This window comes from Drosophila albomicans, chromosome 2R (assembly GCF_009650485.2).
Source record: "Drosophila albomicans strain 15112-1751.03 chromosome 2R, ASM965048v2, whole genome shotgun sequence".
Classification (NCBI taxonomy): domain Eukaryota; kingdom Metazoa; phylum Arthropoda; class Insecta; order Diptera; family Drosophilidae; genus Drosophila; species Drosophila albomicans.
The window spans coordinates 19,725,637-19,739,257 of record NC_047631.2 but is presented as its reverse complement, the minus strand read 5'-3'; positions in this window follow the sequence as shown (position 1 = coordinate 19,739,257).

The following is a 13,621-nucleotide window of genomic DNA, read 5'->3' as shown; positions in this document are numbered from 1 at the left end:
TTTATGAACAAGCGAATAGTGCTGGAAAACGATTTTAATTTTTAAATAAAAAACGGGCACTTTTTTTGTTTTAGTAGTAATTATATATTTAATTGATGTACTATAATAATGTATTTCTGAAGAATCGTGAATAAAAATAAGCAACAGCACATAAGAGCAATCGTGAACAGCACAATACATACGTATGCATGTACTTAAAGGGTGAAAATACTAAATATATTTAAAATGCCCTTTCAGTATTTTTCGATTTTCAAACTGCAGTGACTTTGTTTTACCGCCATTCGTATAAAAAGTAGTTTAAATTTTGAGTCTTGCCAAACAATCTCTATGTTATTTAACGGAAATCTGATTACCGGGAGGAGGTTACTCGAATGTTGAAGAACAACACTAAGTAACTCTAAGAAAGTAGAGCGGACGGAATAATTCTGGCCAATAAACAATAATTCGTTCAAATTCTAATTCACCCCGCTTAGTAAATTTATTCGTTTGCCCCGAGCATAATCTATATCCTCTTCCTTTGCGCATAAATAATATATAGACAAAATGCTTTCATAAATTGCATAAATATTTTATTTGATTTAATAAATGTGATTATTTTTTCTTGTCCGGCCAAATGGGCAAAGACACACATAACTACACACACACAAGCTGCAGCATCCTCACTGGCAAACGGAAATGCCGCACATTGGAACGAGCATTTTTCCAGCTGCTGTTGTTGCTGGAAGGCAGACTGGCAGCCAGAAGATCTAGAGACAATGTCGAAGTCGACGACGTCTCTGTCCAGAGTTCAAGTTGCGTTGTTCTGCTTTGCTTTAATCGCTGCATTGTCATCTTGCTCTCTTCGTCCTCTTTGACGCTGTTGCTGTAGTTGTGGTTGCAGCAATTGCCAAGCACATAGTGGTTGTTGTTGTTTGTGGGAACGAGCACACAGCACAGCACAAAGCTATTTTCAAATTGGAAAGGTTTTGCACTTCGCCAACGCAGTAGTTTCTTCTGTATCTCACTTCTTGTTTGTTTTGTTGTTGTTGTTGCGCTTTGTTTTGTGGCTTTGCTGCCAACTTCTTTCTCGTTAGTTTGCTATTTTAACTATTATATCAATTAGTTTCAGCATTTGACGTCTGCCAGCTTTTCAACTCATTGTGGAATGGGAAACTTCCAAGTGCCGTTGCAATTCACTGCGCTTGACGCGCTGCTTTCTCGTCTCGGGGTTGAAAATGCGCTACGTATAAAGAAGGTAAAGTTAAAGGTATGCTGCTGCCTAAATACTACCTACAAATAGCAGCAGCGAAAATATGTAAATAAGCCCAGAAATAATGCGGCGCTATTTTACTTTTTTATTTATTAGACTCCGACTTGAGTGCGTTGGCATTTCAGTAGCGTGAAGGCAGCAACAATAAGTGAAGTGGGAAAGGGAGGGCAAGGGAACAGGGCGTAACTCGTCGTCAGGGTTGAAAGGTGTTCCCGGTTTGCTGAAAAATACGAAATACTCGAAAGAAATTGTAAACGCAGGCAGGTGTTATAGATATAGTTTTAGAGAGCAAACATAAATGCACAGAACTGAACATGCAAGATCAGTAAGCAGTAAGCACACATACAGATCTAAACACACCCTATTCACCCGCAGGCGCCAGACAGCGATTGCGACGAAAAAGGAAAACCCCTCGACTGTTTCACACGCTGCCGATAACACAATCGAGAGCGAGCAATGCTGGGTCCAAATTTATTGCAGCGTTAGACGTTTGTCAACGGGTGGCAGCTAACAACAACAACCACATCGACATCGAACGCTTCGATCGGGAATCGCGTGTCGCTTGCCCATAAAGCAGACAAATCAGAAAGGCTACTGCAGCAGCAACATGCGGGCGACGGCTGCCGTCAAGGGGGCGGAACGTGTGAGCCAAGCTGAAGCTGAAGCTAAAGCCAAAGCCAGCATGCACTGCACATTGCACAGTTGACTTTTCCCTTTGCGGTCAACAGACAATTCATGCAAGCTGCAATGGGTCAATGACATACCTTTTTTCGGTTTTGGTTGCTGCTGCTGCGGGCGAAAAAGTAGCTCTTATTCTTGTTGGCTGCTGTTTATTATGTGGGTCACGGGTCAAACGCAAGCAATACACAATAATATAATCATTCATGTTTGCTGTTCTCAGGCAATCAATGGAGAAGTCTGCCTCTTTATCTGCAGGGCACAAATTGTTTTATAATCGCATATATCCAGATCAAAAAGAAGCATTAAATATGCATTCGGCTAATTGACAAAGTCGCTGCTATATTAGTTGACTACTCCTTTTTAGTTGCTAGCTTGCTGCTCTCCTCTTAGGCATGGCCGCGTCGTCGTCGTTGTTTTTGCCATGTTGTATGTGTGTTGACCCAACTTAATAGACGAGCATGAAATCTAGTCACGAACTTAATCATGACCAACCGTGCACTAGATCCATGTTCGCCGACAAAATAGAGTCAGAGAAGAGCAACATTAGCAACAGCCTCTCTCCATCTATCTATCCATCCATCCTCGGAGCAATGATTATTGCCAGTGCACGACTTTCTGTGGCATTTGACTGCGGACAGCGACTTCATAGTTGGGAGTTGGAGTTGCAGCAGTTGAGGCTGAATACCTCTTTCTCCTGTGATTGGTGATTGCAACTTTGTGGGTTTGGTTTTATTTTAGTTGCCTTCTTTTCTTTTCTTTTTTTTTGGACATCATTTCATGTCATTGCTCGTGCCTGGAAACAATTTCAATTGGGGCCGTTTTGATCGGTTTTCATAGCTCAATTGGCAGTCCGCCTCACCTTCCCCATTCCCTTCGTTCGTCGTCAACTGTCGATCTCGCGGTCTCCCGCGTATATTGTATTTGTGTTTCTGTATCTGTATCTGTAGCTGTGTATAGAACTGTATGAGTATGAATGAATCAAGCTCGAAGCTTCGAATTAAGGTTTATTATTTTTTGTTCGGCTCGTTGCTTTTTTCTGCTGATTTATACAATAATTTTTACACTCTCCCCAACCCCGCAACAAACAACGCGCGTCTTTCAAAAGCCGTCGTCTGATTGTTTAAGAATTGTGGCGTCGCTGCAGTTTGAATTTCTGCTCGATCTGCACAAAAGTTTCAGGCCACACAATTCTACGGAAATTGCTGTTTACTCAGTGTCGCGTCTAGTTATGTATTGCTCAGATATATATTTAAATATAATTCATACATATCATCACTATGTACAAGCAAAGAGAGAGAGCGAGAGATAGAGCACAACAGAGAAAGAGAAAAATAGTGGAGAAACCTAAGAAGTAATGCGACAAAAAGATTGTGGAACAATCTTCCGAGAATTTTGAGTAATTTGTTCCGGTAGCAAATAATAATCGTGTGCCAAAGAAAAAAAAAAAAACAAAAACAGAAAAACCGAAACGCCTTTCGCCTTTTTCAAATACGGAAATCCAAGTTCAACTGGAAAACAAAATGTTGTTGAACTCTCTGGCCCTCTTTTGGTTATTGACAAATATATAAGGTACTCAAATTTCAGTCCCACTTGAAATTTTTCCATAAAACAGACCGAACGAACGAAAATTAATTTAGGAACATACTATACGAGAAATCTTGAAAATAAAGTTCTTTTGTTGTGGAGTGAGGTTGAGAATTGAGCTGATACGTTTTATATACGAAAATCATACACATTAGCTTTAATATGGTGCGTGTAATTAAGCCACCCAAAAGTCTGGGAAACATTTCTCGATCTCAATCTACCTCTCTCTCACTAAGTCTTTCTCTCTCTCTTAAAATACTCACACACACACATAGCCTTGCTTGAGAACATTTCGTTCTGTTTGGTTGGCTTTCAGTACGTGAGCGTGGAGCAAAGAGCTGACTAATTACCTTGCTCAAGAACCAAAAAAAAAAAATAAATAAAGAATAAAGAAAACAGGTGGATAGTTTGGAAAGAAGAGCACGTTTCCGTTAAGGATTTTTGAATGCGTTTCTCTTTCTCTCTCACGCAACTAAGATAAAAACTGAATTCGAAACAAAAATTGTGACAGCTCATTTAGCAGCAATCAAATTGTACTACAACTTCCGCCTCAGACGTTTCCTCATTGTGTAGATAGTTTTGTTTCTAAAGAACCAGAACTTGATTCACTCAATTCCCAGATATGTATTTAGTAAAGTTTGACTCCCTTGCTGATTGTACTACCGTTTTTAATGAGTGTGGATCTAGTCACAAATACTAAATCAATGTGAAACACTGGACCCTCACCCACTAAAAACAGTAGTAACCGAACAAAAAAATTGTTCTGATCTGGTAACGTTGCGCTGCGATTTCCAATTCATTCATTCATGCTTACCAAATTTCAATTTCGGGGCGTGCACATTGCTTGAAAATAACTCGGGCATTCTCGGTCATTTTTTTTAATTTCAATTATTAAGCGATAGTGCAAAAAACTGGAACAACAAAAACAATGCATGCGGCTACAAAGTTTTTTGTATTGATAAGCGGAGGCAGCAGCAGCAGTTCTCAGCTTTCTTCAATACGTTGTGTTCTTGTTGCTTATCAGCAACAAATACACACACACAAAGAGAGCATCTGTGTATGCTCAAACACATACATAACGGACCATTGAACACCCATAGTGTGTGTACGTAAGAAAAAACGGTTAAAGCGCCAAAAGTAAAAGTCGTTGGCTTTTGAAATGAATAATTGAACTACTTTCAGACAGTGTGGCAACGCCATGAAAGAACCGCACAAAACATGGGGCACACATACTTTTGCATATGTACATAGGCCTGTGTATATACACATACCTATACACACTCACACGCATGCAAAAAGCAAAGCTTACACACAGCAACAGAGCGGCGAGTGTATTCACTTTGTATGTACAAGCATTGAGTATGTCGAGTGTGTTGGTGAGTAACGATGGCTGCGCTGATGGCTCAAGTTGATAGGAGAGTAGCAGTTGTTTTTGTTGAGGCTGCTGTTGCTTTTGCTGTCGCAGTCGCTGCTTTTATTTCTCAAGTATGCCTTGTCTTCTTCGCTGGCGTTGTTCTTGTTATCCTTGTTCTTCATGAAGAGTATGGTGGTCTCTTGTTGTCGCTGCCCTGACTCTTCCAATTGAAAAAGTATGGCGAATTACATACACACATGCACAGACACACAAAACACGCGAGAGCAAAAAAAATCCATCGTCTATCATGAGATATTTATTGCCAGCAGCGCACTTCGCAGTCGTTTTCTCTCATTTCGCAAACTCAGTTTTATTAAATTGTTATTGAAATTAAATCGTTTCTAATTAGACGACCGCCAACTGATCCAACTGTAAACGCCTCGTGCATCCGCTGTCAGAGCTCTCTGCCGGGTACGCTCATTATTTCGGTAAAAATTACGTCTGTATGTGCGTTTCCATGTGCATGCGTGTGTGTGTGCGTGTAATCAACGGCAATTTGAAAAAAGTAACTTGCAGAAACAAGCAGACAACGTAATACATGTGATGTACATATATTTGCGTGTGTATACTTTCAAGCACGAATTTGTTGTTGTTTGTTTTCCATATTATATACAGTTTAATTTAATATCGTACATTGAAATGGTTTACGCTTATATTGTAACATTTTGTGCCAGATGAAGATGGCGGACTATGGCTGGCGGGAATGAGAATTAATATATCATCATATACGATCACGCTTTAGCACACGAATACACACACACAAACCAACACACACACATACACGCGCGCGGCGAGTGACAAATCAACACGCGTTTGAATTAATCTCATCAAGTTTGATTTGGGGTTTTGTTTATATAGCATTTGTTTATAGTTTGTTGTGACCACTAGAGGTCTGTGTTTGTTCTGTTAATTTGTAAATCAAAATTTGCAAACGTTTCGACGGCTGCGCACAAACTACGAGGAACACAAAACATTCGAGCAGAACCAACGACCACTCACAAGCGTTGCTCTTATAAGACTAACTCAAAGCTAAGCTACAGACGCGCTCTATAGTGCGGAGATCAGTGGTATCTTGGTCGCTTTGCCGTCGAGCGACCAGCGGAGAAACCACCTCAACTCAAACGTGTATATTTTGAGTGTGGTGCGAGCACAAAGAGAGCGCGGGCAGAGCGAGAGCGAACGGACGAAACTCACCAACACTCACACAGAGATACAGTAAAACGATCGGGGTGCTGCCAACGCGCGAAATATTTAAACCACTATTGCCCGCGCCTAGCTTAATGATTTTTAAATTTTTTTGTATAACAAATTGTTTTGCACAGCATTAACAAAATGCATTTCAAACATAATTAATAGATTTATGCCAAACTTTAAGCTTGAAATTTGCAATGCAATAACATAGAGTTGGCAGCTCCAGCATGGTGGTAATTGAACTCTTGCTGTTCGTATGTACACACATACAACGAAGAATAGCTGCCCACATACACTTACACTAAATATATAGGAGAGTGTGAGTTGCGCTCGCGAGCTGGCATTTGTATGTGTGAGTGTGCAATCGTGTGCAAATGATACAAAGAAGAATTATATCAAAAGCGAAAGAAAATAATGATGACGCAGTGAAAAAATTATATTAAAATAATTACAACAGCGCGTCCAAGTGAAGAAGAAGTTAACGTCGTCGTCGTCGTCGTCTTCGACAGCGACGCGCCGCTGCTGCTGTTTTGTTACCGACGCGCGCACCTTTTAACTGTGGCTTGTTTTTGTTGCCGCTGCTGTCGTTGTTGCTGTTGTTCTTGGTTCTTTCCAACTATCGTTAGCGGGGTGGATTTCTTTAAGAATTGTAGTGAAATGCTTGGGAAATGCTAAGAGTACGTTAGCACACAAACACACAATTTATCTGCGTATGCGTATGTATTCCTCAATATGTACAGTATGTACAGTACATACATATGTATTTATCTTTACGCGATTTTTGTATGTAGCTGTAGTTGCCCGTTGTTTTGTCAATTTCTTTGGCAAAAGGTAGGGCGAGACATTCAAAGGGTTCGTGACGTCAACGCACTCGACTCGTGCAGCTGTTGCTGTTGTTTGACACTCAGTCAGTAGTCGCAATTTTTCACGTCTCCTCCAGATCTGTGCATCCATTATATTATACAACCAAATGTTAGCGGGAGCGTCCATCATCATCTTGACCATCATGATCATCATCATCATCACGATCATATCATCATCGTCAAGGTGACACAGTTCGTCTCTGTTCTCTGTTTCAGTCAATGAAGCTTTGCTCACAATTCACAAATTGGGAGAAATGTATCTTGAAATGTATTTAATTCATTTCCCGCTTCCTGTAATTGACATTCATTGACGCAGCTCATTGGCCACCTAATTTGCCATTCGAGCAAACAGACAACCGAAGACTGTTCCAGCAGTCGCCATAAATCATCGACAAAGTCCTGCAATTTATATTATTTGATAATTGCAAAATTCACGTTTATCACAAGCAATAATTTGCAATAATTTGAATTCAATTTAATTTTTTATTAAACTATAAAAATTGAATAGCTAAATTTAAAGTCTAAAGCTTCACTAATAAAGTAGACACAGAGCTAACAATGATCTAGTTTAATAAAATATTCAACAAAAGAATAAATAAATAATTCAACATGTAAAATTAGTTTAACAAAGTGGTGTCAAGAATTTATATTATAAACCTTTATAACTAATAAATTATTATTTTTCATTGAAAGCTTTCTAAAGCTTAAATTTACTTTGAGCTAAGCAAAACGAAATAAGAGTTTAGAAAGACTGCAGATAAATTACTTGATGATAAATGTAAAATTTACCTAACAAATTAGTATCAAGAGATTAGAGTATAAACCTACATATATTACTAATACATTTTTATTTCTCATTGAAAGCATAATATGAAATCATAAATAATAATGGTTGATCTGCTACTTTCTAACGCTTAAGTTTACTTTGAGCAATCTAAGCATAACGAAATAAGAGTTTATAAAGACAGCTGAATTACTGGATGATAAATAATAATATATTAATTATAATAATACTATCATAATACAAATAAATCTGTACCGTTGATAAATTATTATTTATATATTTAACATTCATAATTGGCAGCATATTAATAAAGTATGGATCTATCTATAAAATAAAAAGAATATTTCCTAATGAATTAAAAAATGTTATTAAAATATTAAATTGTATTTGTTTCGGTTGAGTAACAGAATTTATCTTATAGGCTCGACACTTTTTTTTAAAAGATACAACTAAGCCTATTCTTTCTGTTGTTGTTGTTGAATTAGCTGCAGCGTTTAAGCCAAAGCCGCAGCTTAGTTTAGCTGTTTTGACCCAACCCATGTGAGATTATAAATGGCACACGTTGGCTACTTGTCACTTGGACTTTTTTTTCTTTATTTTTCTTTTGCGATTTTTTGAGGTGTGTGCCGAGATTAGCTGAGTGCTGTGCTGTGGTGTGCTGTGCTGTGGTGTTGTGGATGCCAGTTCCAAAATCGTCGCCTGACCCAAGCCAATGCAATCTCAGCTGGTGCAATATCAATTGCGTTTTTTCGATTTTCTTTTTGTATCTTGTAAATGTCATTGCGCCGTTGCCCAATGTTGCCACATCCATATCCACATCGACAATACATTAAAGTGAGTACACTCCTTTTGTTTGCAATGCTCGCTAACAGACAATATATTTAAATCGCTCTGTTGTTGTTGGCCGAATAAAATGAAAGAAGAAAGATGCGAGCCATCTCTAATGGTGGCTCAAACAAATGGCAAAGTTCAAACGAGGTTAACAGCATTTCAAGTCAGCACAAGGAGCGCGCTCTGCTCCTTTGGCCACCAAAATGGATGCAACTGCTGCAGCAACAGAGCAAACAAACAAAATACAAAAAAAAGCAACAACCAAACAAACAAACAAATGAAATAAGCGAAGCAAACGAAAAAAAAAGCCCAAAAGCATCTTAAACGACAGGCAGAGGTAACATGACCATAGTAAGATAGTAGTTACAGCTTCAACTGCAGCTTCAATAAAAAGACATGCGCACAAATCTGCCGTCGATGCGATCCACACACACACACACATAGAAACACACACATACATAGGTATATATATAAACCTTTCTAACGATCGTTTACCTCTCGCAAAATGTAACAAAGGAGTCTCTCGGTCGAAGCTTGAAAACTTGCCTAGCCTGGCTTCGACTTGGCCAGTTGATGATGCGGGCCAAAACAGCAGCAACAGCAACAACAGCTTGGGCCAAGCCTAGGCAAAGCGCCCACTTCCTACTTGTTGCTGCTGCTGCTGCCCACAAACTTAGAAGCCCCACAAACATGGCCAAAACGAGGCAATGCAAAAGATTTTGATTTTATGCTGCTGCTGCTGTTGTTGCTGTTGTTGATGCACACAGTCGCCGTTGCGAGGATAGCAGCTGGTTAAGTTGGCCATAATGTGCTGGCCATTTGCCCCTTTGCATACGCCACTGAACTACACAGAGCCAAAGAGCCCAAAAAGCCAACCAACGTTTGCCACTTTGGACAGACCACGAACCGAAAAAAAAACACACACAGAAAAAGAGAAAAAAAAAAATATACGTAGCAACCGAAAACGAAGTTCAGGCAAACGGGGGAAAATATAAAAAAAAACACAAAAAAAACAATATATAAGAAAAGAGTAATAACCAGTTTTGTCTCCCAAAAAAGCCAAACAAATGAAGTCAAGCCGAAGTAAGAAGGAAAAAAAAAGAACGTACCTCATGTTTACGAGTCGCGTAGTAGAAGAAAACCGAAAAACTTGAGGCCAAAAGCAGCAGCAACAGCAGCGAGTACGATCAGAGCAATCGAGCGTTCCTCTTGGCCACAGTTGGGGCCACCACACTGTAGTTGTTGCTGTTGTTGTTGCAGCGGGGGCAAAGCGTTGCCAAAGGGGGGCAGCAACAGCAACAGCGTGCTGTGCTGTGCTGTGTGCCATGCCGGGTCGGGTCGGGCGCTCTTCAGCTCTTAACTTTAACGGCCATCATCAGATAGAGCCAGGCAAGCAGCAGCAGTCAGGCAGCAAGAAGAGGCAGCAGCAGTACAGTTGAATTGAAGTTGTGTGGCAAACGGGTATTGAGGGAGTTGGCAGTAGGTCTTAATGTTGCTTGCTGTTTGCTGCTTGCTGCTTCAGCTTTGGCTTTGGCTTTGGTTTTTGTCTCTGTCGACAACGCGTTGTAGGAGTTTTGGCTACACAGAAGTTTAGTTACATGCTCATTACATAGATACACACACACACACATACACACATACACTGAGAGAGAAGAAACACTCGCACAGCACAAGAACAACGTACATTGTATGTGGCAAGCGCGCTCTATAGATACATACAATTTATGTATTGCAGAGATAGATAGAAGCCAGAGTCAGAGTCAGACTTGTACTTGTCTTGGATGCTGGCTTTTGCCTTTCTAAACTTTAGGCTTTTCCGATGCTTATCGCCGCAGCAAGAGAGAGAAAAAAAGAAAAGCAAGCAAAATAATAAGAATATAAAAAAAGCTAAACTCCCACAAAAAGGCGAGCAAACGAGCGAGGCCCCCATTTCTTTGGCCCAGCTTCGAGTCGTAAGCATTTCCCCCTTACCCCTCCCCTTGTTTTTCCTGCTTTTCACATGCATAAATTGTGAACGAACAAGTAAGAAAGTTACAGTCGAGTGTGCTCGACTGTGAGATACCCGCTACCCATTTTTAATAAAGGCAAAATATTGCGGTATAATTTTCAAAATATACCGAAAATACTAAAAAAATACTAAAAATATACCAAATGGTATGTTTGGTATATCGATATAGTACACCATTCAAAATATACCATAAACGGCACAATGTGCCAGATTGTCATCTAAAGCAACTAAGACCCCTAGTAAGTAGGCGTGTTTGCCCATACAAAAGTATTTCTTTAATAACTTCGACAATTTTCATCTGATCGCAACCAACTTTTCAGGAATCATAACTACTATAGTTATTATTATATATACCAAAATTCGCAACTCTAACTTTAAAATTACGCTTGTTATTCGATTTTTTTGATTTGCGGGGGCGGAAGTGGGCGTGGCAAAAATTTGAAACAAACTTGATCTGCGTGCAAACATAACAAATGCTGTCGAAAAAAAATTATAGCTCTATCTCTTATAGTCTCTGAGATCTAGGTGTTCATACGGACGGACGGACAGACACACAGACGGACAGACGGACATGGCTAGATCGTCTCGGCTGTTAACGCTGATCAAGAATATATATACTTTATAGGGTCGGAGATGCCTCCTTCTACCTGTTACATACATTTCCTGCCGGCACAAAGTTATAATACCCTTCTACCCTATGGGTAGCGGGTATAAAAAGAGTCGAGGGAATCTGCTTCAACTTCAGCTTAAGCTTCAGCTTCAGCGTCTTCTTCGGCATCATTAGTTTTCAAAATTTCCTGTATTGTGTTTAGTATTTGTATCTCATGCAGCTCAAAATGTATCTGTGTAGCTGTGTGCTAAGCTATTCGATTGTTCAGGACTTGATTGTTGGTCTTGGCCGCCATTGCAATGGCAAATAGCCAACTTCAGTTCTAGCCTCAACTCCCAACTCCAACTCCAGTTTCAGCTCGTGTGCAAGTAATTGTGAAAACAATTTGGACGAATTTTCCAGTTCAATTGCGCTTTTAATTTAAATTGCAGCTTTTGCGAAAAACTTGGCCCGCTCTTTCATTCGCCTTTTTTGTTGCTTTTTGTTGCCTGTCCCCTGTCATCGTCATCGTCGTCGTTGCCTGACACAAATCAATTGTCTTACGTTTATGTCTTCTCCATTTTTTCTTTTTTTCGTTTTTGTTCTTCCTGGATCATGGGCAACATTTTCATTGTTGGCCAGCGAGTGTGTGATTGTCAATTGACGTTAAGTTTAGATGAGACTAGTTAATTAACGATCAGCCAATTGATGTTCTGCTTGCTCCAAAGTCAAGTCAAAGTTCAAATGAGTTGAAAAGTTAATGTGGGCCAGAGACATTGTATTTATAGCACTTCACAATGAGTGAGAGGAAGAGACAAACTTCCGACACAAATAGTTTCGTCTGCCACAGATTAGCGAGCGAAATGTCTTTTTTTATGATAGTCAGACTTTATCAATATTGACTGCAATTCATTATGAATTTTATCAAGTCTAGAGATGGGTCTTTATCTAGCCAACTATATATTGGAATAAATACATAAATAATCTTCAACTATTTTATGCTAATTTAATGTGTAAGTTGATAGGTCTTTCAACTGAGGAGCTTCTCATAATTCATTTCAACTAAACTAACTAATCGTCGCAATTATTCACAGCTGTAAATTAATTATGCACACATTTCATATTTTCAGACCCTGTGGCATAAATTATAATGAGTCTATTAAGTTCGTGAGTGTGGAAATATTTACATATTAATATGTATTTTAAGGCATCTCAATAGAAAGTGATTTATATTGAACTTATAATAAACAAGCTTATTGGGTTATTAATAGATAGATATATTCAATATCTTGAGACCCTCTACTCCAAATCGTATAGCGTCTATTAGGTTTTTGAGGTTGTGAATATATTTAATGATTACTTCAATGGAAAATAAATTTATTTTGAATTTAAGAAAACTCTTATTGAATTGTTGAAAGATAAATATTTGGAGACCCTTTGCTTTAAATTGTATAGGGTCTAATATGTTTATGAGCATAAAAATATGAATATGAAAAATTTAAATAGTTCAATATTAAAGTTTAACAAAACAAGTTTATTAAAATGTTTATAAATAAATATAGTTAACATTTTGAGACCCTTTAGTCACAACCGTAACGGGTCTAATAAGTTTATGAGCATCAAAATGAATTTTTTTTAAGCCATTCATCGAAAAATGAATTGAAATCTTAGCGTTTAACAAAACAAGCTTATTCAAAAATGTTTATAAATAACAGTTAACATTTTGAGACCCTTTAGTCGCAACCGTAACGAGTCGAATAGGTTTATGAGCGTTTTGACACTTAAAATCTGTACTTATCTTAATCCCTTAATAGCTTGTCTATTTGTAGAAGGTAACAACTTTGATGGCTGTTAAATGGGCAAACATTTTGGTATGCCTCAACGACGACTATCGAGTTTGCAGTGATGCGTGCTATGTACTATAGTTACACACACACACTCTTTGACCGCGTCATCAGCCTTTCACCGTGTCGTAGAGGTAAGAAGATGACAAAGAAGAAGAAGAAGGAGTTGTGCCCCGTTTTAGTGGCAACTTGAGGTCCACTCGAACTACGAGTGAAGTGAGTAGCATTAAGTTTAAGAACAACAAATTGACTGCTGCTAAATTTCACTGTTTATTTCTTGTAGTCGAGCTTGAAATTAAAAGACTTTAAACAATCGTGAGAATGGCACTTGAACATGTTCAAAACTATAATGGCCTTAAACGAAATGTACAAGAAAACGGGCAACACAAGCAGACAAATCAACAAGCCCGTAGTCGAAGTCGAAGTCGTAGTCGAAGTCTAAGAGAGAGAGAGAGAGAGCGAGACAAGAGGCAAGTCAAAGCCAACAAACGGAGCAAGACACAAGGCAAGCACGGACAGGCGGCTAAATGAACAGACAGTCAATCAACTTTAAGCAAAAAGCACAACGACGACGACAACGACG